The 24127-nt window shown below is 43.7% G+C and overlaps 1 protein-coding gene across 8 annotated transcripts in view; it reads right to left on the minus strand.

Moving 5' to 3' along the window:
* The window catches only part of CHD8 (chromodomain helicase DNA binding protein 8), a 101018-nt gene extending 78879 nt beyond the window's left edge, over positions 1 to 22139 (minus strand). For 5 of the 8 annotated variants that reach the window (XM_039327774.1, XM_039327772.1, XM_039327773.1 and 2 more), the window contains exons 1-2: positions 21842 to 22138; positions 18106 to 18175 (exon numbers count right to left, since the gene is read on the minus strand). The gene's annotated coding sequence lies outside the window, so the exon portion shown is untranslated. Of the gene's footprint in view, positions 1 to 18105; positions 18176 to 21841 lie in introns of all 8 variants that reach the window. The other 3 variants (XM_039327775.1, XM_039327771.1, XM_039327769.1) reach the window with 2 other exon arrangements.
* Between the last annotated feature and the right edge of the window lie 1988 nt (positions 22140 to 24127).

Consider the following 24127-nt stretch of genomic DNA (forward strand, 5'->3'; position numbering starts at 1 on the left):
AAGTTGCAAAGCCACCGAATAAAGCGACTTACGGCCACTTTTCAGAGTTACAGCCTTTGTAGCATCCCCATGATCACGTGATCAAAATTCAAACATTTGGCAAGTGATTCATATTTGTGACGGCGCCAATGTCCCAGGATCATGGGGGGGTCCCCTTTTTGCGACCTTTTGACAAGCAAAGTCAATGGGGAAGCCAGATTCACTTAACAACCGTGCTACTAATATTAACAACTGCAGAGATTCCCTTAACCACCGTGGCAAGAAGAGGCATAAAATGGGGGAAAACTCACTTAACAAATGTCTCACTTAACAGAAATTTGGGGCTCAAATGTCGTCACAGATTGAGGACCACCTGTATACGGGAGAATAGGTTTTCAATAACGGCAGTCCGATTTTGAACAACTTCTTGAAAGCTCAAATTGGCGTTAACCTCTGTAGTCCTCCAGGCACTGGATCAAGATAATTTGACTTAATCTGTGCCTCACCATTTTAAAATATATAATAATAATAAGTCCTTTATTATCAAAGTATAATATGTATACAGTGAAATTGGCTCACGAATGAAGGCAAATATATACATGTCCCAGGATAATGTTACAGGATCCAATCTGGGTCGGTCACCGGGACTGGAGGTTTAATCTTCCGGGATTCAAAAGACCGACCCAGATTGGATCCTGCAAAATAGATGTTTTCCAACTCTGGTATGGCAATAAACTTTACTTCTGGTGTATGTTGGTTTGATTTCTGCCTGTGTATGTTTTCTGCTGTATCCAGAATCACAAAAAGGGCATACAGCCGGAATCACTTCTTGGGCTCGCTGTCGTGAAAAATCCCCCCAAATAAAGGCTGAGCTCACCAAGAAGAAGAAAAAAGCTACACAAACACAGTTCATAGAAATGCGGCTGATGAATCTGAATTATAATCTCAGACTTCTCTTAACAGTTACCTATTATTTTTGTTAAAATGCGGTATATTTATGTGTGGGTGTTTGCTATTTATTAGGTGAGCACAAGGCCTCTGTCACTGTAGGAAAAAATGGGCCACCGGCGATTATGTCAAAGGCTATGCATCACGCACACTGCCGTTTGAAAGCTTGTGACTTTGCTCCAATTGTGCAAACAAGCTTTCACAGATCAAAGAAGACGATATTCTATGGCGTCTCACCATGAGGCAGAAATCTATAGCACCTACCCAAGTAGCTTCTGCTGAAAAGGAAATTAAGGTAGACCAAGTCTTGTTTCTACCATCTCCACCCAAAATGCTGGACAAGTTGACTTCCTTCTCCAGTCTGAAAACTATAGGACGAATGGAGACCTTAACCAAATATGAGATTTCCGGCTTCCCCAAGCAATTAAGCTTATATATCCAATGAAATAAGCTCATCAGATAAAACAGAGCCAGCCTATAGACACCACTCTTCCATCCAAGATAGCTGGCATCCCATGTAGGGATTTAGAAGCCCTTCCATTTGGTTGCCTGTTTTAGACTGTTTAAAACAGTGGTTCTCAACCTTTTTAATGCCGCGACCCCCCACCCGGTCGTAAATCGAGGACTTAAACCGGTCGTAAGTCGATGACTAAACCGGTCGTAAGTCGAGGACTACCCAACCGGTCGTAAGTCGAGGACTTTCCCTGCCCGGGAGTGCCGCGCATGCGGGGTGCCGCCCCCTGCGCTGGCCGAGGCGTAACTGGCAAGCGGCAGAGACGGAGCAGGCCGACCACTGGCTGGGCCACCAGCTGGCCCAGCCCAAGGGAGGTAAGGCACCCACCAGAAAAGGGAAAAAATGGCTGACAGCCTTGCTTGGCGACCCCCGTGAAATGGTCGATTGACCCCAAATGGGGTCGCGACCCATAGGTTGAGAACTGCTGGTTTAAAAAGAGACAGGCAGATTTATTTTTAAAAATCTCTTATAGACTTAGATCACAACTAATGTTTTGCCTAGTAAATCACAAGTGGTCAGAGGCCTGTCCTGAAGCACCGAGCAGCTGACTACACCAACATGAAATTAAAATAAAAGCCAACCTGAGCATCTTATTGAAATAGACAAATTAAACGTAAAAGTAATGAACGTTAATAGGGTGTTTCTCCATATGAAGATGCGTGAACTTCAACTCCCACAATTCCCCAGCCAGTGTGGCTGGTGAGGGAATTCTGGACTTCAACTCCCAGAATTCCTCAGCCAGCATGGCTGGCAAAGAAATTCCGGGAGTTGACGTCTATACATCTTCTAGTAGCCAGGATGGAGAAACACTGCTTTAAAGGATGACATGGATTTAATATCAATTATTGTTTCCCATCCAAAAATCCTGGGAGCTGCTGGACATTTTATTGAATCAGTGCTGAGAATTGTATATTCAATCTCAATTTCTTCAAAGAACCAAGAATGCTTAACATACGGAGGTCACAAGATCCTAAATCAAATTGCTGAATATCTCAGGTAAGTTAAGTACGGGCAGTCCTCAACTTACAACAGTTCGGTTAGTGACCGTTCAAAGTTACAACGGCACTCAAAAATGTGACTTATGATCATTTTTTACCTTTACGACCTTTGCAGCTTCCCCATGATCGTGTGACCAAAAATCAAATGCTTGGCAATCGGTTCATTTTTATAACGGTCATTGTGTCCCGGGGTCATGTGATCCCCATCTGCCACCTTCTGGACCAGCAAAGTCCATGGGGAAGTCAGATTCATGTAACAACGGGGCTACTAACTGTATTTATTTATTTATGAGACTTATATACCGCTTTAAGTGCAAGCACTCTCTAAGCGGTGTATACCAGTAAGCAATGTATATATATATATTTACATTGCCCCCAACAATCTGGGTCCTCATTTTACCTACCCCGGAAGGATGGAAGGCTGAGTCAACCTTGAGCCGGTGAGATTTGAACCGCTGATCTGCTGAACACAGTCAGCTAAAGTGGCCTGCAGTACTGCACTCTAACTACTGCAGTGATTCATTTAACAACTGTGGCAAGAAAAGCCGTAAAATGGGGCAAAACTCACTTACAACAGAAATTTTGGGCTTAATTATGGTTGAGGACTGTGATTGTTCATGATCTCTGCCAAGTGTTTATTCCAACATCTGATGCTAATATACGAGAACCTCTCCTATAACTCTACAATTTGATTATGAACTCTACCTTCTTTGAACAAACTAGAGTCATCTGATTTATTAAACAAAAGGAGGAAAATCTCCAAATGTATCAAGCTTATTACATTATAATGCCCTATGGGTGTCCGAAAGTTCATTCCTCGGGGTCTAAAAAACTGAAGCAAAAACTTCTGAATAGGCCGCGATAGACAGCTATGACTACATTATGTCAACTGCCTATTGTTTAGGAAAAATGGCAAATTTTCCAAAACAACCATTTTTATAACAAAGTTGATACTGTCATAATTACCAAAGGTTTTCATCCTTTTTTTTTCCATTTTCAATTTTTGTTGCTCTCCTGCCCCAACCTGTTCAGTTATTGATTGAATTTGTGTGATGTTTTCTTGGGTGAGTCATTCAAAGAAAGGATGAGAAATTCAGCAAGAGCTACAAACAGCTATTTTTGCAAATGTCAATGTGTTTTTCTTGAAGATTTTTCAATATTCTCCAATTTATACTTGGAGTATCATTTGTAAGATCTGGACTCCATAATATGTATGCATCAAGAAAAACACAGATTTTATCTTCCTGGGCTCCAAGATCACCTCAGATGGGGACTGCAGCCAAGAAATTAAATGACGCTTGCTCCTGGGGAGGAAAGCTATGGCAAATCTAGACAGCATACTAAAAAGCAGAGACATCACCCTGCCAACAAAAGTGCGTATAGTCCAGGCCATGGTTTTCCCAGTTGAAATGTATGGCTGTGAAAGTTGGACAATAAGAAAGGCTGAGTGCCAAAGAATTGAGGCCTTTGAACTATGGTGCTGGAGAAGACTCCTGCGAGTCCCTTGTACTGCAAGGCGTTCAAACCAGTCAGTCCTAGAAGAGATCAACCCCGACTGCTCTTTAGAAGGCCAGATCCTGAAGTTGAAACTCAAATACTTTGGCCACCTAATGAGAAAGAAGGACTCACTGGAGAAGAGCCTAATGCTGGGAAAGATTGAGGGCAATAGAAGAAGGGGATGACAGAGTATGATGAGGTGGCTGGATGGAGTCACTGAAGCAGTAGGTGTGAACTTAAATGGACTCCAGAAGATGGTAGAGGACAGGTTGACCTGGAGGAATGTTGTCCATGAGATCGCGATGGGAACGGCCCCCGCTGCCTTGGCCGGCCGGGAGGGAGCCAATGTACAATTTTGTGGTGGCCATCTATGCTGAAACGCATTCAGTCTTAGCTCCACAAGACCGTCCAGAAACAGCAAGGGACCAGCCCCTGCCGTGTCGGTCCTGCCCGCTGGGTGCATGCTGGGGAGGTGTCACCCTTTGTGAGGAATGAAGAAGTGGACCATGCCTTGGCGATTGCCCCGGTCCCACCCCCTTCTGCCAGAGACCCTCAGATCTGTCCCACTCCTGCCCAGGCAGGAGAAAATGTAATATAAATGAATAGTACCTTTTTTTAAAAACAACAACAACAACAAGTTAATTATATACTTCTGAAATCTACTTTGTTCTCCATTTAAAACCACAAAGTTCACCAACAGAAGAAGCCTGGTGTAAAAATAATGGGTCAGGAGAAACAAATGTAATATATTTCCAAGCAACTGGTTTTTGTATCAGAATTAGAGAACGTAAGATTTTTCAAACACAGGTTTTCTTAATTTCTACTGCTGGGAGGAAAGTTGGGGCTTTTAACCGCTGATGTTAGAACTACTAGAAACTTGCTGAAGTATTGCAAATCTTACTAGCGGAACTCCATCTAGTTTTCCTGCCCACTGCATTTGAAAATAGCAGGAACGGTAGATCTCACTCTAGTTCTAAAAGTGTTACTCTAAGACAGTGTTTCTCAACCTTGACAATTTTAAGGCATGTGGACTTCAATTCCCAGAATTCCACAGCCAGCATTGCTGGCTGTGGAATTCTGGGAGTTGAAGTCCACATGCCTTAAAATTGTCAAGGTTGAGAAACACTGCTCTAAGACAAAGTCACTCAGTTTACTCAAAACTGTAAAACCAGGATCCTTGCAGTGTCCATTGTTAAAAGAATTTACAGAAAAGATGTTGAAGCAAGGCACAGAAAGTTTAAGGATATTATCCAGTAACATTAGGGTTAGGTTTTTTTATATAGCAATGGAACTCAACATTTGAGATGGAACTTGCATGGCTGAGAAAGTGTCTCAGGGAAGAAATATATATATTCGTTTATTTATTTTTACTAGAACTGGAACCTCGGATTTTTATTTTTTTCGTAGGCAGGTGCCTGTACAAAAGCTTTTGGGCCAAATCATAATCCTTTTCTTCTTTTATGTGTGTGGCACCCCTAACCTCAAGGATGAAACCAGCCTTGCAAAAAGGGGAAAGCATAGGTCCCACGTTGCCTACAAAGGATGTCCATCTGCAAAAGGTGGAAATATTTGCTTTGTATCTGGCTAATAAAGAACAGAATAGCAGAATTGGGAGGAACCTTGGAGATCTTCTACTCCAGTGGTTCTCAACCTGTGGGTCGGGACCCCATTTGGGGTCGAACAACCATTTCACGGGGGTCGCCAAACAACGCAGTCTGCCATTTTTTCCCCTTTTCCTTAGCTGTGCTACTCCCTTTTATTCTATTGGCTTTTGAAAGCCAATAGAATAGACTCTCTTGAATAGAGTCTAATTCTATTGGCTTTCAAAAGCCAGTAGGAATTGTCCAGCCTGTCTCTGCCCTGCTGAACCCGCCAAAAGTCCCATTCTGCAAACGGTGCTGCACCAGTTGAGTAGTCCTCGACTTACAACCGGTTGGGGGGTCATGGCATTAAAAAGGTTGAGAACCACTGTCCTAGTCCAATCCCCTGTTCAAGCAGGAGACCTTACATCATTTCAGACAAATGCTTTTCCAATCTCTTTTTTTTAAAAAAATAGACATAGTTTAAATGAACTGCACATTACCATTAAACCATGACCGATCTCATGGGTGGGAGGTAAAGGTGAGAGGTTTGGAAACACTATTCCTCCTAACCTTCCCCAGAAATTCAATACTTGTTTTCAATTGTCTTAGGATCTTGGCCCTGCTGAGTATGTATGATGAGGATTTAATCCAAGGCCAGACCCGGGAAAGCTTCTTAAATGTCCAAGTGGATCAAAATACCCTCAGCAGATAAAACAAATGGGTTCCTTTACCTCACAGGCCAGAGTTGGGAGCTGACCCCTCACCCCTACCAGTGTGATCTAGGGATAGCCTTGGGCAGGAAACCAACCAGATCCCTCCCTTTCCCATGGTAGTCGAAAGCTTACTATCTCTCTCCATTCTGCAGCCCATTGTGATCCCCCCTCCCCAAGTTATTTCTTCTGCCTTTTGGCTGTGTCTTTTCGGCTGACCACCTGCCCAGATGCTTGATTTTCTCTTTGCTCCCAAACTTCCATGGACGTTACCTAGTTTTGGGGTCATGAAACGTCTGCAAGAAAAACCCACCAAGCTCAGAGAGCCCCGAGGACCCCCCAGTTCAACCCTAAGCTGCAAATATTTCCCTTCCACTCCCCCTTAACCCTGGTCCCCCCCCCCCCACACACACAAAAAAAAAACCTGTGCTGATCTGCTCACCGCACCAGCTTTTTCTCTTGTAACCACTGCAGGGCTGTTCTCTGCTCTATATTTCCATAATTTTCATGGCAATGCATTGGAAAGGGGGGGGGGAGAGGAAAGGGAGGCATATTAATTCTTCCTCCTCCTCCTCCTCCTCCCCACCTGGCAGTTACTTCCACACTCCACCTTCCTCTGCCCAGCCCCCTTCCTCTTTCCACCTGCAGCCCAGCCATCCTCCCGCATCCTCCGCTGGAGCCTCTATCTTCCCTTAATCCTCGTCCACTCCACGGGGGCCTCCCAGCCCCACCTGCTGCCGTTCACATCCTTCCCCTTCACCCCACGGAAAAAAAAAATTATCCGTATGCACCATTCCTTCCCAATGCCTCCACCCAGTATGCTGGGGGGGGGGAGAGAGGGAGAGGGGGAGCTGCAATTTTCCTGGCTTACCGCTGGTCATCTGCATTTTGCCCCCTCCTCCCCCTCCCCTTTCCCCCTTTCCGCTGGACGCCCGCTTTCTTTCTCCTCCCGCTTGCCCTCAAGGTCTCCCACCAACCCGAGCGGGGATCTCGGATCCTACCCAACCTGGAAAGCGGCAGCAGCTCCTCCTTCTCCGAGCCTCCAGGCGGGCTCCAGCCAACGCGCAGCACAAGGAAGGGGGAAGTAAAGAGGCGGAGCTGGGGCCTGCCAATACTCCCCCCCCTCCCCTCTCCATGCCAGCTAGCCAGACACAAGCATCTGCCGGCCAGCCTTCTTCTTCCCTTGCTCCTGGGAGGGAGGGGGGCTTTGCCCCCTCCTCAGTGGCTGCTCCTTTGCATTCTTTCCTCTCATTCACTGCATGTCATTTTGCTGAAGCTACTCGACTGGGGGGGTGGGGGCGGCGGCGAGCGTGCGCTCCAAGGTACACACAAAAGGACAGTACACACACACACACAAAAAAAACAACGAACCCGTCAAGGTCCTATATACATACTAATATGCAAGTGTGTTATTGTGCACAGAGCTCGCCTCCCCATCACCCTATCTCTTGTGCTCAGCTGCACCACCTCTCTCTCTCTTTTTTTTTAAACAATTCTGCCCATGGGTGTGCATTCTCAAAGGCAGGATTTGTGGGAGATAGGGTATATAACCCCATTAAAGTTTAAATCAGGTCAGGCTTGATTAGTTCGCCTTGGCTAATCTAAGGAAATGACATGGGAATCTGGACAGCTCTTTAAGGGGTTTCATTTGAAGAGACCACATTCCACATGTTTCTTAACGTCCTCTTGAAAACTCCTACCCAAGGAAAAAAGGAATTTTTTTCTGAGCTCTTGTTAATCTCCCTTTTCATATTAAACTTCTTCTGTACCCCTAATATTAAATAAATTGAATCTATCGACCTATCTATCTATCTTTCTATCTATCTATCACCGCAATGTAAAAACAATGTTGGGACTCTGGAAAGAGTGCAGAGAAGAGCAACAAAGATGATTACGGGACTAGAGGCTAAAACATATAAGGAATGGCTGCTGGAATTGGGCATGTCCAGTTTAATGAAGAGACGGACGAGGGGTAACATGATAGCAGTATTCCAATATCTCAGGGGCTGCCCCAAAGAAGAGGGAGTCAAGCTATTTTCCAAAACGCCTGAAGGCAGGACAAAAAGCAACCGGTGGAAACTAACCAAAGAGAGAAGCAACCTAGAACTAAGGAGAAACTTCCTGACAGTTAGAACAATTAACCAGTGGAACAACCTGCCTCCGGAAGCAGTGGATGCTCCAACACTGGAAGTTTTTAAGAAGAGACTGGACAGCCATCTGTCCGAAATGGTATATGATTTCCTGCCTGAGCAGGGAGTTGGACTAGATGACCTCTAAGGTCCCTTCCAACATCATCATTATTAATCTTCCTTTCTTCCTTCCATTCATCCATCCACACAAAATATATACTCCCCTTTCTCATATATATGTCTACCTACCATTTGGCCATCTACCATTTGGCCACCTAATGAGAAGGAAGGACTCACTGGAGAAGAGCCTAATGCTGGGAAAGATTGGGGGCAATAGAAGAACGGGACGACAGAGAATGAGCTGGCTGGATGGAGTCACTGAAGCAGCAGGCATGAACTTAAATGGACTCCAGAAGATGGTAGAGGACAGGAAGACCTGGAGGAATGTTGTCCATGGGGTCGCGATGGGTCAAACACGACTTCGCAACTAACAACAACAACAACAACCATTTTCCACCTAATTTGTGATTAAGGTGCTATGTTAGAAACTGAAAGGCAGTGAGTTTTAGTTCCCCCTTAAGCATAGAAGCAGGCTGGGTGACTTTGGGCCAGTCACTCCGACTCGGTCCAGCCCACCTCACAGGGTTGCGGTGATGGGGAAAACAGGAGATGAGAGTATTATGTAGTCCGCCTTCAGTGGCACAACGTAAAAGCGGATACAAATCTAATAATTAAATTAAAGTCCACTGTCATCTATTTCTCCCCTTTCCCTTTATCTCTACTGTTTGCTACGATGGAGAAAAGACAGTGACCTTGGGGTAGGGAGTAAGAGAAGAATGGGCTTAAGAACATGGTCTGCCTGCCAGTCTTATACAGGACAAGGCACGACAAGGGATCCATGAGCCCCATGTTGGATGACTTTGAGCCAATCATGGGCTCCCTCCATCCAAGCTAGTGTTGGACTGTGGTGAGTGTAAATTGAGGGCAAATCCCCATTTAGATCAGTGTTTCTCAACCTTGACAATTTTAAGGCATGTGGACTTCAACTCCCAGAATTCCACAGCCAGCAAAGCTGTGGAATTGAAGTTTGGGAGTTGAAGTCCACATGCCTTAAAATTGTCAAGGTTGAGAAACACTGATTTAGATGGACTCAATCAACAGCTTTGGCTAAGGGCCTTCCGATCAAAACCCAGGGGAATCCCTGGATCATCCTCAAGGACGTGTCAGCATGGAAAAATGAGGACGATAAGTTCAAAGAAAAAACACTAAAGAGAGGGAACCATCTTCAAAAGATCTTCCTTAACAACGGCTGCAATGACTTGGGTTTGGCTAGTCTAAAGAAAAGAAGAAATAGGGGAGACATGATAGCAGTATTCCACAGTATTTGAGGGGCTGCCACCGAGAAGAGGGAGTCAAATTATTCACCAAAGCACCAGAGGGCAGGACAAGACACAATGGTTGGAAACTGATAAAAAAGAGAGAAGCAACCTGGAATTAAGGAGAAACTTCCTAACAGTGAGGACAATTAACCAGTGGAACAGCTTGCCACCAGAAATTGTAGGTGCTTCATCACTGGAGGTTTTTAAGAAGAGATTGGACAGCCATTTGTCTGAAATGGTATAGGTTCTCCTGCTTAAGCAGGGGGCTGGACTAAAAGACCTCCAAGATTCTATTATTCTAATTCTAATAATTCTAATTCTAATAATTCTAATTCTATTCTATTCCCATACTAGAAAGACTCTTAAAAATCTGGATATCAAGGCCAAGGTGATTAATTACACCTGAATGGTTGTCACAGAGAGTGGGGTCCTAGAGCTGCTGCTGTTCAAGTTGGGTAGCCAAATACATTTTTTAGGTAAATAAATAATCTTGCTCCTTTGTGTACACGGAAACCCATCCTTTTAGAAATCTTTGCTGTTCTTCAAAATGTTCACTATCTAGCAGGGGAAAAGAAAGTTCTTTCTGAAGACTCCTTCCTCAGAATGCAGTTCAGAAAAATCTAGTTAAATTTCCTGCAGGTCCCTTAACAATATGTAGCACTTGTATTTTGCACTGGTAATTGGGTATGTCTAGTTCAGTGTTTCTCAACCTTGACAATTTTAAGGCATGTGGACTTCAACTCCCAGAATTCCACAGCCAGCATTGCTGGCTGTGGAATTCTGGGAGTTGAAGTCCACATGCCTTAAAATTGTCAAGGAAACACTGGTCTAGTTTAACGAAGAGAAGGACGAGGGGGGACATGATAGCCGTGTTCCAATATCTCAGGGGCTGCCCCAAAGAAGACGGAGTCAAGCTATTCTCCAAAGCACCTGAGGGCAGGACAAGAAGCAATGGATGGAAACTAATCAAGGAGAGAAGCAACCTAGAACTACAGAGAAACTTCCTGACAGTTAGAACAATTAACCAGTGGAACAACCTGCCTCCAGAAGCGGTGAATGCGCCAACACTGGAAGTTTTTTAGACAACCATTTGTCAGAAATGATATAGGACAGGAATAGGCATCCTTGGCTCTTTTATGACTTGTGGATTTCAATACCCCGAATTCCTGAACCAGCCATGCCGACTCAGGAATTCTGGGAGTTGAAGTCCACAAGTCACAAAACAGCCAAAGTTGCCTACCCCTGGTACAGCTGCCTGAGCAGGAGGTTGGACTAGAAGACCTTCAAGGTCCCTTCCAACTCTGTTATTCTATTCCATTCTATTTTGTCCCTGGTTATGTATATGTGAAAGACAGAAGGGGGGATAATCGCATTAAATGCCCAATGCTGAGCATTCGCCAAAATAAGTGATGGCTCTGCTTTGCAGCTTTCCTGCATGGAGAGGTGGGGAAGAGCAGGTCATCTGAGAATAAATGCTCTTTTCTCAGGTATGGGTGGTTTCTTACCTGCCATCATTATTGGGTTTTTTTCCCTACAAATTGCATGTATCTGATAATCTTTTTCCCTCTTATGTCATCTACAAAAAAGAAAACACTGAGAAATTCGTTAACCTGACCATCACTTCAACCCTTCCTCCTTAAAATGATTCACGTGAAGGGTTAGTACCACTTTACAATGCCTTGGTAAGGCCATACTTGGAATACTGCATCCAATTTTGGTCACCGCAATGTAAAAAAGATGCTGAGACTCTAGAAAGAGTACAGAGAAGAGCAACAAAGATGATTAGGGGACTGGAGGCTAAGCATATAAGGAAAGGCTGCTGGAATTGGGTATGTCTAGTCTAATGACAAGAAGGACGAGGGGGGACATGATAGCAGTGTTCCAATATCTCAGGGGCTGCCTCAAAGAAGAGGGAGTCAAGCTATTCTCCAAAGCGCCTGAGGGCAGGACAAGAAGCAACGGGTGGAAACTAATCAAGGAGAGAAGCAACCTAGAACTAAGGAGAAACTTCCTGACAGTGAGAACAATTAACCAGTGGAACAACCTGCCTCCAGAAGTGGTGAATGCGCCAACACTGGAAGTTTTTAAGAAGAGACTGGACAGCCATTTGTCTGAAATGGTGTAGGGTTTCCTGCCTGAGCAGGGGGTTGGACTAGATGACCTCCAAGGTCCCTTCCAACTTTATTATTATTATTTACTTAATTTGTATAGACAAAAGAGCGACTTTTTCACGTCAACATGGAATGGGCCCTAAATTGATACCAGATAGGTTTTCTGAGAAATAATGGACCTCGAGATATACCTGTGATTGCAACTTAAGTATCACTACAGCGTGATCTTTTAAAGACAAACACCCCGTCGATTACATTGTCGGATGGCAACCATGTAATACAGGTAGCCCTCGACTTACGGCCATTTCTCTTGCTAAGCAAAACGTTTACTAAGTGAATCTGCCCCATTTTACGACTTTTCTTGGCACAGCTGTTAAATGCATCACTGCAGTTGTCAACCACACAGTCTTTTAAGCGAATCTGGTTTTCCCCACTGACTTTACCTCTAAGGAGGTCACAAAAGGGGGATCACGTGACCCCAGGGGGAACACTGCAACCTTCATAAATATGAGTCAGTTGCCAAACAACATCTGAATTTCGATCACTTGGCCAAAGGAATGCTGCAAAGGTCATAAGTGTGAAAAACAGTCATAAGTCATTTTTTTCAACGTCATAACTTTGAACAGTCGCTAAGTGAAGTGTTGTAGGATGAGGACTACCTGTAAATGCTTTCCCCCCCCCCCCCGAAGGAGCTACCTGGTTTGGCTTTGCAATATGCCAACAAAATAACTGGTTTTCCTAAACCCTATCTAGAACACCCAAAACTATAACAGCTTTGTACCCTACGCTATCCATATGGTAAACTCGCAAGATTCGTTTTATCACCATGTATATGTATATAATTAGACTGTGTTGTTTCTCTGGGTCATATATTTCTGTGTATGTGGGTATATCCATAATTATTATTATTTTGGTCATTTTTATGTAATGTATATTGGAGGTGGTTATCCTTTGAGAGCTGTATGCAACGAAATTTCATTTTAATATATGTTGATTAGTGTACATTTAAAGTGACAATAAAGTTGTTATTCTATTCTGTTCTATTGTTTCCTGTTGTTCTGTTCTGTTCTGTTTGTTCTATTCTATTCTATTCTATTTTATTCTATATTCTTATTCCCTTCTCTTCTTTCCTGTTGTTCTGTTCTGTTCTGTTCTGTTCTATTCTATTCTATTCTATTCTAATTTTCTATTCTATTCTAACATTTGCTTGAATTCCCACTATTCATGGGTCAGCATTAATGATGGATATTCCTTCTCACCATGAATTTTCCTATGCCATATGTGGCCTCTCTGCCAAAGGCTAGTCCAGCTCTAGATTCTGTAAGTATTGCTATAACAGGATTAAACCCTCTTATGGGAATCCTTACAGAATCTATCAGAGTGGGGAAAGATAGAAAGAAGACATTTGGGTGTTTATTTGTATTACTCAACTTACATCTATTCATTTAGTGCAGGGGTAGGCAACCTTGGCTCTTTTATGATTAGTGGACTTCAACTCCCAGAATTCCTGAGCCAGCATGGCTAAGCATGGCTGACTCAGGAATTCTGGGAGTTGAAGTCCACGAGTCATAAAAGAGCCAAGGTTGCCTACCCCTGGTTTAGTGACTCTCTGAAGTTACAACGGCACTGGAAAAATGTACAACTTATGACCAGTTGTCTACATTTGACAACCAACATAGCATCCCCATGGCCACGTGATCAAAATTCGGGCGCTTGGCAACCGGCGTGTAATTTAGGACCAGTTGCTCTGCCCTAGGCTCATGTGATCACCGTTTCTCATCTTCCCAGCTGGTTTCCAACAAACAAATTCTATGGGGGGGGGACCCAGCATCGCTTAATGACTGCATAACCAGCTTGCAGTGGTTCGCTTAACAACTACGGCAAAAAGATTGCCAAATGGGGCACAGCAACAGAAATTTGGGGCTTAGTCGCGGTCGTTAAGTCAAAGACTACCTGTGCACAGAAGCAAACACCTGCTCACAATGTTATGCACAGCATCCAGAGTCCCCTGGTTGTTTTAATCAACTTTCAGGAGGTAAGTCAATACAAAAAAAAATGAGTCAAACAAAGCTGTGGGCATGTTTCATTCAATCCTAATCTTAGAGAAGGCTGGGGGGGAAAAAGGGGGGCGGGAGAAAGACCTTGAGAAACAATCTTTGGGCTACTGAGAACTGTTGACTGTATGCAAGGAGATTTCTTTTCACCCCTGCTTAAAATCCTGCAGAACTGGGCAATAGTTTGTCGTGCCAAGCTGCAGTGATACATGTGAAGAGGTCACTTCTTTGCACACACACACACAAAAAAAACCACACACCCAGCCTGCAGGAAATACAGATGGAAAGGGATTACGCATCCGCATGCACACTTAAGAAGAAAAAATGTATCAGCATCTTTAGCCACATACCTTCATGAGCACCAACCTAGACTGAAAATTAACTCACTCTCTACGAAAGCAAACCAGTCATTCCGATTCCTCAAATTCAACCTTTGCTGCACCAGCAATGCTTTGCATTCTTATGGATGACATTCAATGGTTGTTTTGTTGTGATGGAGTAGAGTACAGTGCTGTCGGTATCAGTACAAACCGTGCCAATCATCCTGTAAAAGGTATCCACCCCCCCATTTATAAGCTTGTGAAGAGATGCATTTCAGCCCTGGCCGTGGGAAAAATGCAAAGAACACAGAGCTACGTTGGTGTTATTGTTTTTAAATTGTTCTCCCAAATGTTCTGGGAGATTGTGTGAGAAATCATACTTTCCTTCCCTTTGGTCACTATGCAACCAAAGAGGAAAGACAAAAAAAAAAAAATAGGTTGAGGATTGTCATGGGAAGGATAGATATAGCACATTGGCTACAGAACTGGTCTTTAGTTATGAGCCGGGCAACTGTTTCATGGCACAATTTTCTAAAAATCATTGACAAATTTCTCTTTTATTCTCCACCGAGTACACCTACCAGCTGTGAGATTCTCATTGCCACAGAGGTGTTTGGGAAATGTGCAAAGAAGAATAGCAATGTATCAAATACTTCTTTTTAGCCCCTAGTCTTTTCTTCATCTAAAGCAGTGGTTCTCAACCTTTTTAATGCCGTGACACCCCCCCCAAACGGTCGTAAGTCGAGGACTACTCAACTGGTGCAGCACCGTTTGCAGAATGGGACTTTTGGCGGGCTCAGCAGGGCAGAGACAGCCTGGACAATTCCTATTGGCTTTTGAAAGCCAATAGAATTAGACTCTATTCAAGAGAGTCTATTCTATTGGCTTTCAAAAGCCAATAGAATAAAAGGGAGTAGCACAGCTAAAGAAAAGGGGAAAAAAATGGCGGACTGCGTTGTTTGGCGACCCCCGTGAAATGGTTGTTCGACCCCAAATGGGGTTCCGATCCACAGGTTGAGAACCACTGATCTAAAGCCAGTCTTTTCGAAGGACCACGGATGCTTGCACAAAATTAAAGCAAATTAAAATACACTAAAGACTTCCTCTTTTGTAAACCTGACCAGCCCACCTCTCAAGGTTTCAGCATCTGGAAAAAATGGACATCTGTGTCAGCTTTCTCTAACCTGACATCTCTCCAAATAAACTGGGGCTGCAACACCCAGAATTCTTAGCAATGATGGGTAGGCTAGGCTAGGGGACTTTGGGAACCGTAGTCTCCGCATATGTACAGCGTACGTTAACATACTCTTGCTATACTTCATATCCAGCTCTGGGTTTTAGCCACATTTTCTTCTTTCTTATGAAAGGGTTGATCAAAAGATAACATTATAGACTCTTGGTGACCAATTGCAGATTTTCCTATAAAGCTAAAAGCCAAATTTATAAAGCCAATTTGGAAAACTTACCATGCCAGAAACAAATAATGGAATAACGGAGTTGGATGGGAACCTTAGAGGTCTTCCAGTCCAACCCCCTGCTCAAGCAGGAGACCCTATAGTACCATTTCATATGGATGGTTGTCCAATCTCTTCTTAAAATTCTCCAGTATTCTAATACCCACAACTTTTGGAGGTAAGCCGTTCCACTGATTAACTGTTCTAATTGTCAGAAAACAATGTGAATCTTACATCTGATGCTGTTTTGGTTGAAATTATATAACACAGCAGATACGATTCTTCCTGCACTATTTTCTCAGCCCCTTTGCTAAAATGGCAAAGAAAAGAGAAAGAGAACTTTTTTTTTGGTGGACATCTGGCAAAACTACACACTACCTACAATGATATGTCAAAAGCACTTGCCTATAATCCAGGTGAAAAATAATGCATGGGTATTAATTCTCAAGAGGAACGAAAGAACAGTCTGAATATCACAGTTAGAAATTAATAAGTGAATGCAAGTGGTTTATTTACAAAAGCTGTTTTTAAGGACCAGTTCCCTATCGGCAAACCAAGAGAACTGTCTTTTCACTTTCTATATGTTAAAGAGTTATAAAATAGCCCCAAGACAGGAGAAACTCATGGTTTGCCAACCACCTGTTCAGCAGGCAGAACTGAACCCATAGATCTAAAAATTCTATGCCATCGCAATGGGAATGTGGTAAATCTCCTGCATCCAGCTCTTTTCAGATCACAAGACTTACAGATCTCTTTAAAGAGCCTCCAAACACTAGACCCTGACCATGGGTAGTTCAATCCTCTGTAACCAGCTGCGATTCACAGATTTATCTGCACTTCCTGCAGGGAGCTACATGGAGCAACTCTGTCTTGTCACAGGTTTTGGGTTCCCAAGCTGAAGACAGAAGGGGGCAGATCTCCATACTTGGCAGTCCCTCCAGGAAGGAGCAAACAAAAAGGTCCTGGCAACTTAACTACGGAGTTGTGTTTATTTATTTCAATTATTGATATGTCAAACTGCTTGAACAACTTGGAATCTGGAATGATAGGTCATTTGATCCTAACCCTCCTCCTCTTTGCTGTTGCTCACTGTTTACTGTTACCCTTTCTAAATATGCAGACTGTGACCAGATTTGGGAGATAAATAGCAAAATCCCCATTCTCCTTTGGTATATTAATCTACGCTTCCGAGAGGCCGTTTGGATTGGGTGTTGAAGAGATGGCCAAGCAAATGGACAGTATTGCCTTCCTCAAATTGACGTTCTCCAGAAATCCCAGATGGTCCATCCCCAACTACCATGACTATGGTGTTATGGGAGCTGTAATGCACTACATCTGGAAGGCAACTGGGGAGGGAAGACTATTTGAAACCCAACCAAGAGAGATCCCATCTTTACATAGGATCTCCATCCTTTCTTTCTCAAGACAAGAGTCCATGCCATCAGCAATCTCATTCACAGAGCCTACAAGCCAACTGCATTAGTATCAGTAATTTTTTTTTTACATCCAGAACATGGATCAATCAATCATGAAATAATAAGGACCTTCCTTCTGGAAGGGGAAGAGGTGTTTTGTTATGCTTCACCAAGATGATCAAGGTCCTCTCCAAATTCCTTTCCAAGGTCCTCTCCACTCATCCTGTTTCCCCTTCTTTAAATTATAGGTACAGGATACAAATACAGCCCTTCCTCATTTTAGTAAAAATGCATCCTCAGATATCATGACACAGTCCACTCGTAGGCAAATGCACAGTCTTCATATTAATTATTTCACTGTAACTATTACCTCTGTACATTGTAATGAAAAAGTAGAGTATAACGGTTATGGCAAAATAAAGATTAAGGAGCTGGTAGTGGAAAACCTATCCTTTTAATATATTTCAGAACAGAGCTGGAAGGGACCTTGGAGGTCTTCTAGTCCAACCCCTGCTCAAACAGAAAACCATATACCATTTCAGACAAATGGCTTTTTACCTTTTTAACCTAGTTTTTACCTCTCAGCACAATAGGCTAGCTGTCAAGAAACAACTGACAGGTAGCAGACAGGGACATCAAAATAAGTTAGAAATATTTCAGACCTATAACCCACGTACAGGTGGATAAGCCCTGTTGCTTTCAGTGCATAGGTCTTCTGCGCAATTGTATTATCAGAATTACTGAAAAATAAAATGAAAAGATACATTCTCGACTACAAAAATTCCTTTCATATTTACATTTGCAATTCTGCTCTTTCATATTTACAGTGCAATTCTAATGAGTGCACTTGTACTGGATCACAGTTATTTTTTATTTTTTATTTTTTTTGTCCAATAACATGGGTTTCTGTTTCAGCTTAAAAATACCTACACGTGGACATTTTAAAACCCACCTATTTTGACACTTACACAATAAAACAACTTTTTTGCCATTCAACGGTAAAACTACACTTACCCAACAGTAAATCGCACTGAGTCTAACAGAATTTACTTCCATATAAATAGCACAGATTTGCAGCTGCTTTCTGCAGAAGAAAAAAAAAGAAACAGGAATAATCAGGGCTGGGAGGGAAACGACTGTGATCTATAATATAATTCAGTTTTTTGAGAATACTTTTTGAAATTCTGTACTGGGGTCAAAGCTGGCTTTTCACAACCTAAACCAGCATGCTGGTTGAGGTGGTGTGGGAGTTGTATTAACCAGAAGACCACACATATATAGAAAGTTTCCACATTTTGATGACAGCTTCTGAGAAACTACGTCACACCTTTTTCTCCATCAATACCCCTAATCCAAGCACAGTTAAAGAGAAATGACCCCTGTTTTGTTATTCCTCTTTTTTTTCCTTTTCTCCATCTCAAAACAAAGCAGCTTGAGGGCATATCTGGTCTGAGAAAACATGGCTATAATGTACTCCAGCTGTGATTTTCTACTTAGAAGTTCCAGTTTCTAACCAAACTGGAGTAAATGATGCCCCCCCCCCCAGCCTACTTGAAATAGAAAAAGACTCTATTGTGACCTTGTCGGTATGACTGGCAAATTGAGAGAGAAGAAGGCGATGTGCACCCTTGGAGGAGTAGAAACTAGACAAATGCAATTGGACAATGATAATTTTGAACTTATTAGGTCTGAATATTCCAACTTTGCAAAAAACCACCGCACTAGGAACTGCCTATATACTCAGATGTTACCTTAACAGCTCTTAGGTCCTTGGTTAGGTGCCAGAGGTGGCACTCAGAGCCCTCTCTCTGGGCATGCATGCCATTGCCCCAGTCCTAGGCCTTCAGCTGGGTTTTGTAAAACCTTTTTGCTTTAGGCCTCCGCTGCCGTGTACAAAAAAAAAAAGGTGCAATCAGTCAATTTCAACTTCTCGCGGGGAAAAAAAAGATCTTGCAAAGTTGGAATTGATCGATTGAACTTTTTAGTCCCAGTCTGTTACCACCGCAGCCATGCCCACCCAACGGGCCACACCCACCCGGCACCCGACGAGGCATAAGTGAGTTTTGGGTTGCAGTTTGGGCACTTGGTCTCTAAAAGGTTCGCCATCACTGACCTAAACTGTTACGTCTTTACTGGGCTTGAACTGTTAGGATTTGAACTGTTAAGTTATTAACAGACATCACTACTGTGGAAAAGGAAAAAAGTCTGGCTTATTGATATTGCAATACCAGGTGATGCACAAATGGAGGAGAAATAGCTAGAAAAAAAAACAAAATACCATGATTTGCAAATTGAAGTTGAGCAATTATGAAGAAATCAATGGTTGTACCAAGAGTAATAGGAGCCCTTGGAACAATACCCAAAGAGCTGCCTGGATACATGGAAACTCTAAACTTATTAGACCTGAATATTCTGACATTCCAAAAAACAACAACAAAAAACCCACCCTACTAGGAACTGCCTATATACTCAGACGCTACCTTAATAGCTCTTAGGTGCTTAGTTAGGACTTGAAGTGTTAAGTTTTTACCAGTCCCAGACTGTGAATCAAAATAATAATGATGATGATGATGATTCTTATCTGCCACAATATATGTAATACCATCAAACTTCCACAACTGCCTATCCCAGGTCCTTGGTAAGGACTCAATACGTAGACAAAAATGCCAAACCCAGTCTGAACACCAGGCTGACTGTGTGACCAACTATAACACCAATAATGTAAATGAGGGGTCCTTGGTGCTCTCTGAACTTGTTTCTTGCAGATGTTTCATGACCCTAACTAGGTAACATGATCAGTGCTAATAAGGAGTGTGTTTATATGACAACAAACCGCACTCCTTACTAACCCTGATGATGATACTTAGTTAGGGTCATGAACCGTCTGCAAGAAAAGAAGCAAGCTCAGAGAGCCCCAAGGACCCCTCATTTCAACCCTGAGCAACAAATATTCTCCTTAATATATATCCCTATACACAGTGTTTTTGTAAAAAAAAAAAAAAAAAAAAAAAGGTGCCGGAACTCACACACATCATACAACCCGCCTTGCCTACCCTACAAGGTTTCATCCCAAAAAGGTGCTGGAACTCTGTTCTGGGCGTTCTATGAGAAAAAAAGCCCTGCCTATACATATCTACATACATATACACATATATATACACACACCTGTACATATACATACAAATATACAAATATGTAGCTATACACACACACACACACACACATATATATACCTATACATACACACATACACATATATACCTATTCATACATATATATACATATACACTCTCCCACAGACCAGCATTAACCCTGACGATGTCAGAAGTATCTGACGAAAGCTTGGTGATCGGTGATGGTATTAAACTTTTATAGTTTATTATATTCCTGGTGTTCACATTTTATTGGTAATTGACTATGGATTCACCCAGGAATCACATTTTTATTTTCACTATTCTTATTAATAACATATACATTTATACATATATTTGTTTTCTGAGGTACATGTGTGTGTGTGTGTGTGTGTGTGTGTATTTGTTTGTTTTCTGAGGTTTTCGCGGGTGTTTGTATGTAGGTCTTTGGTTATTCGGGTTTTCTCCCGCATAAAATTGGAAGTGTCTTGGCTTCCAATTTGTGTCTTGCCAAGACACTTCCAATTTTACGTGGGAGAAAACCCTAATAACCAAGACCTATATATGTGTCTGTGTGTGTGTGTGTGTATGTATATATACATACATACATATGTATACACAAACACACAACATATATCTCCTGCCCTTTCGTCTACGGGGAGAAAAACACTGAAACCATGACACAGCCAGAAATTTCCGTCGGATGGAAGGCAGGTGCTTTAGGGAGGTCTCCCAGGTGAAGAAGTACTTCTAGGCACAAGCCGGGGCCACAGCAGCAGCAACCGCCACACAACCACAATAGCAGCTTGGAAGTGGCTGCCGGGCGCGGTGTGTGTGTGTGTGTGTGTGATCCCGGTCCAGCCCGGTTCTCTCCCCACTTTTGAAGCCCACCCACCCGGAGGGGGCAGAGGAGGCGTTTCAGGATGCCCACCTGCCAAGGGCGGCAGCAGCACCTTAGCAGCGAAGCCCCCGCGGCTTCGCAGCGCCACATGGAGCCAGAAGGGAGCCTTCCCCCCCCCAGTCCCTTCCTGCGCCCCAGGCCTTCCATCAGCTTCCCACCCCCCACCCCCGGCTTCCAGGGCCCCTCCATCCCGCCAACGTGGGCGAACCCACCTTGCCTGGCCCTCCCGGAAGGGGAGAGCGGCCCGTGGGAGCCACGCATCCCCGCCTTCAGGCTCTCCCGGCGGGGCATCCTTGCTCCGGGGCCGAACCGAGATTGCCCGGCTGGAGGAGGCGGATTGAGGAAGATGGTGTGTGTGGGGGGGAGAAAGGACCCTCCTCCTCTCTCTCCTCTCTCTCCCCTCTCTCTATCTCCCTCTCCCTAAGCCGAGTCTCGATGGTTCCTTCCTCTTCTCTCTCTCCTTTCAACAGAGGGGAGAAAGGGGGTGGGGGGAGCAAAGGCGGCTCGCAGCCCAGCTTTGATCCTTCCTTTTATTCTGTCTAAAATTGGCCCCTCTCGCTCCCTGTAGCAAGACGAAGAGAAGGGGGAGGGGAATGCCCCTGCATCGGGCCTGCATCCTGCAAAGAGGAAGGGCCATCCCACAAAAGCCCCCCCCCTCCCGAACCCTCGTGTCGGTTGGTGAGGGGGGGAGTTTAAAAAAAAAAAAGCGGGGTCTTACCTGAGAGGTATGGGGGGGGCTCTCTCCACCTCCGCCTCGCCCTTTTGAGGAGCCGCTCACTCCTCCCGCCCCCTCCCCTCTCGGAGGGAGAGCGAAGAGAGAACAAGGCAGCCGAGCATGGACGGTGCAACCTAACCTCGCTCGGACGCCTTCAAGCCACGCCTACCACGCTTCCTAAGCTATGGCTCGCCGCCGAAGAGGCCCATGAGGTTCGGAAGCGGCGGCGGCGTGCGGGAAGGGGGGGGGGTGAAGCAAGCAAGCAGGTTAGGTTGAGAGGCCTTCCAGGAAGTCTCTCGCCCGCTCGCTGCGGAATATGGAGGGGGAAGCGAGAGGGGGGCCTTCCCTAGAAGAAGCTGTCTAAATAGGCGCCTGATTTCCGCTTCCTCCATGGCAAAGGCTCATTAGCAGCGGACGCGATTGGCCTGCGGGAAGTTGCGTTTCCCCGGCTCTCATGCCCGCGCAATCAGGCAGTGGGTTAGCTACCTAGGCGAGGAAGCCATCTTGAATCGCCTGCTTTTATTACAGGACCGGGAATGAATGGGGGGTCAAGGCCGGGCTGGCCGGAAGCTGCGCTCCGGAGTGACTCCGGCGCTTTTAGACGCCTTTCGGAGCCGGGCCGGGCCCCATTATACAGTTGGTCCTCGTCTTACGACCGCAATTGAGCTCAAAATTTCTGTTGCTAAGCAAGGCAGTTAAATTAACTTTGCCCCATTTTACGACCCTCCTTGGCACAGTTGTTAAGTGAATCACTGCAGTTGTTAAGTTAGTAACTCGGTTGTTAAGTAAATCCAGCTTTCCCCATTGACTTTGCTTGTCAAAAGGGGATCAAGTGACCCCGAGGACACAGCAAACGTCATATCTATGAATCAGTTGCCAGTTTTGATTAACTGACCATGGGGATGCTGCAGTGGTCGTTAAGTGTGAAAAATGAATCATAGGTCACTTTGAATGGTCACTTAGTTAACTGTTGTTAAGTCGAGGACTACCTGTACCAGGCAGGAAAGCCGCTTCTGAGGTTTTGAAGAGACGTGCAAGGTGGAATTTCAGCTGTTCTTGGTGCCCTGACCTGATGAATGAATTGGGCGCAAGAATCTGAGTGACCCGTTCACACGACCAGGCGGAAAAAGGGATTCGGCTTACAGAGTTCCACATGGGAATTCCGTCCCCGCATTTGAGTCATGTCGTATCTGCATTGTACACCCAGAAAATAAGTTTTCATAGCTTCTACAGGTAGTCCTTGACTTAACAACAGTTCGCTTAGTGACCAGTTACAATGGCACTGAAAAAAAGTGACTATGACGGTTTTTCCACACTTCACGATTGTTGCAGCATCTCCATGGTCATGTGATCAAAATTGAGACGCTTGGTCACTGACTCAAATTTATGACAGTTGCAGCGTCATGTAATCATCTTTTGTAACCTCCTGACAAGCAAAGTCAATAGGGAAGCCAGATTCACTTAACAACTGTGTTACCTTAACTTAAGTGCAGTGATTCACTTAACAACTGTGGCAAGAAAGGTCATAAAATGGGGCAAAACTCACTTAACTCTCTCACTTAGCAACCAAAATTTTGGGCTCAATTGTGGATGCAAATCAAGGACTTCCGGTATTTTGTGTGACATTAATAGAACTTATTTTTGAGCGGAGATGGTAGAGACCAAGACTGAATCAGAAAGACATTCACAATTTTTGACTGGCACAATACCAAGTGTTACAACTGAGATACATTTGTTCTTGTAAACTCAAATTGGGAATGAAACTAAAGAATCATGGCATATCACACACTCAAACCCATTATTTGTAATATTATATTTTATTCTCATGGTATCTATGTGATTGCTAGTTGAAAATAATTTGAGGGCACTTAATCATCATTAAAATAATGTGTTTTAAAACTTATAATTGTCTGTGCTTGCTGTGCACTACATCTGCAAGTTTGTTTTTTAAAAAACAGCCCATTATTTACATATATATATATATATATATATATATATATATATATATATATATATATATATATATATATATGGTAGCTACAATTTTTTAAAAGTCAACTGCTTTCCTGGAACAAATCCTGGAATTTAGAGTTTAGAAAAGGCTTACTCTGTGAGGTTGGCTAGAACGCAACTTCTAAAACATACATCTGTGACTGTTAGTAGAAGGACAAAAAAAGCTTCCCCGCTTTCAGAACTAAAATTGCTGTCTGCAAAAATTCTATTTAAAATGATACATAACCAACTCAGAAGTGATCGGTGATGGTCAACAGTGATTACTTTCACATTAAT

This window comes from Crotalus tigris, unplaced genomic scaffold (assembly GCF_016545835.1).
Source record: "Crotalus tigris isolate CLP2741 ecotype Arizona unplaced genomic scaffold, ASM1654583v1 scf7180000024367.1024689, whole genome shotgun sequence".
Taxonomy (NCBI): Eukaryota; Metazoa; Chordata; class Lepidosauria; order Squamata; family Viperidae; genus Crotalus; species Crotalus tigris.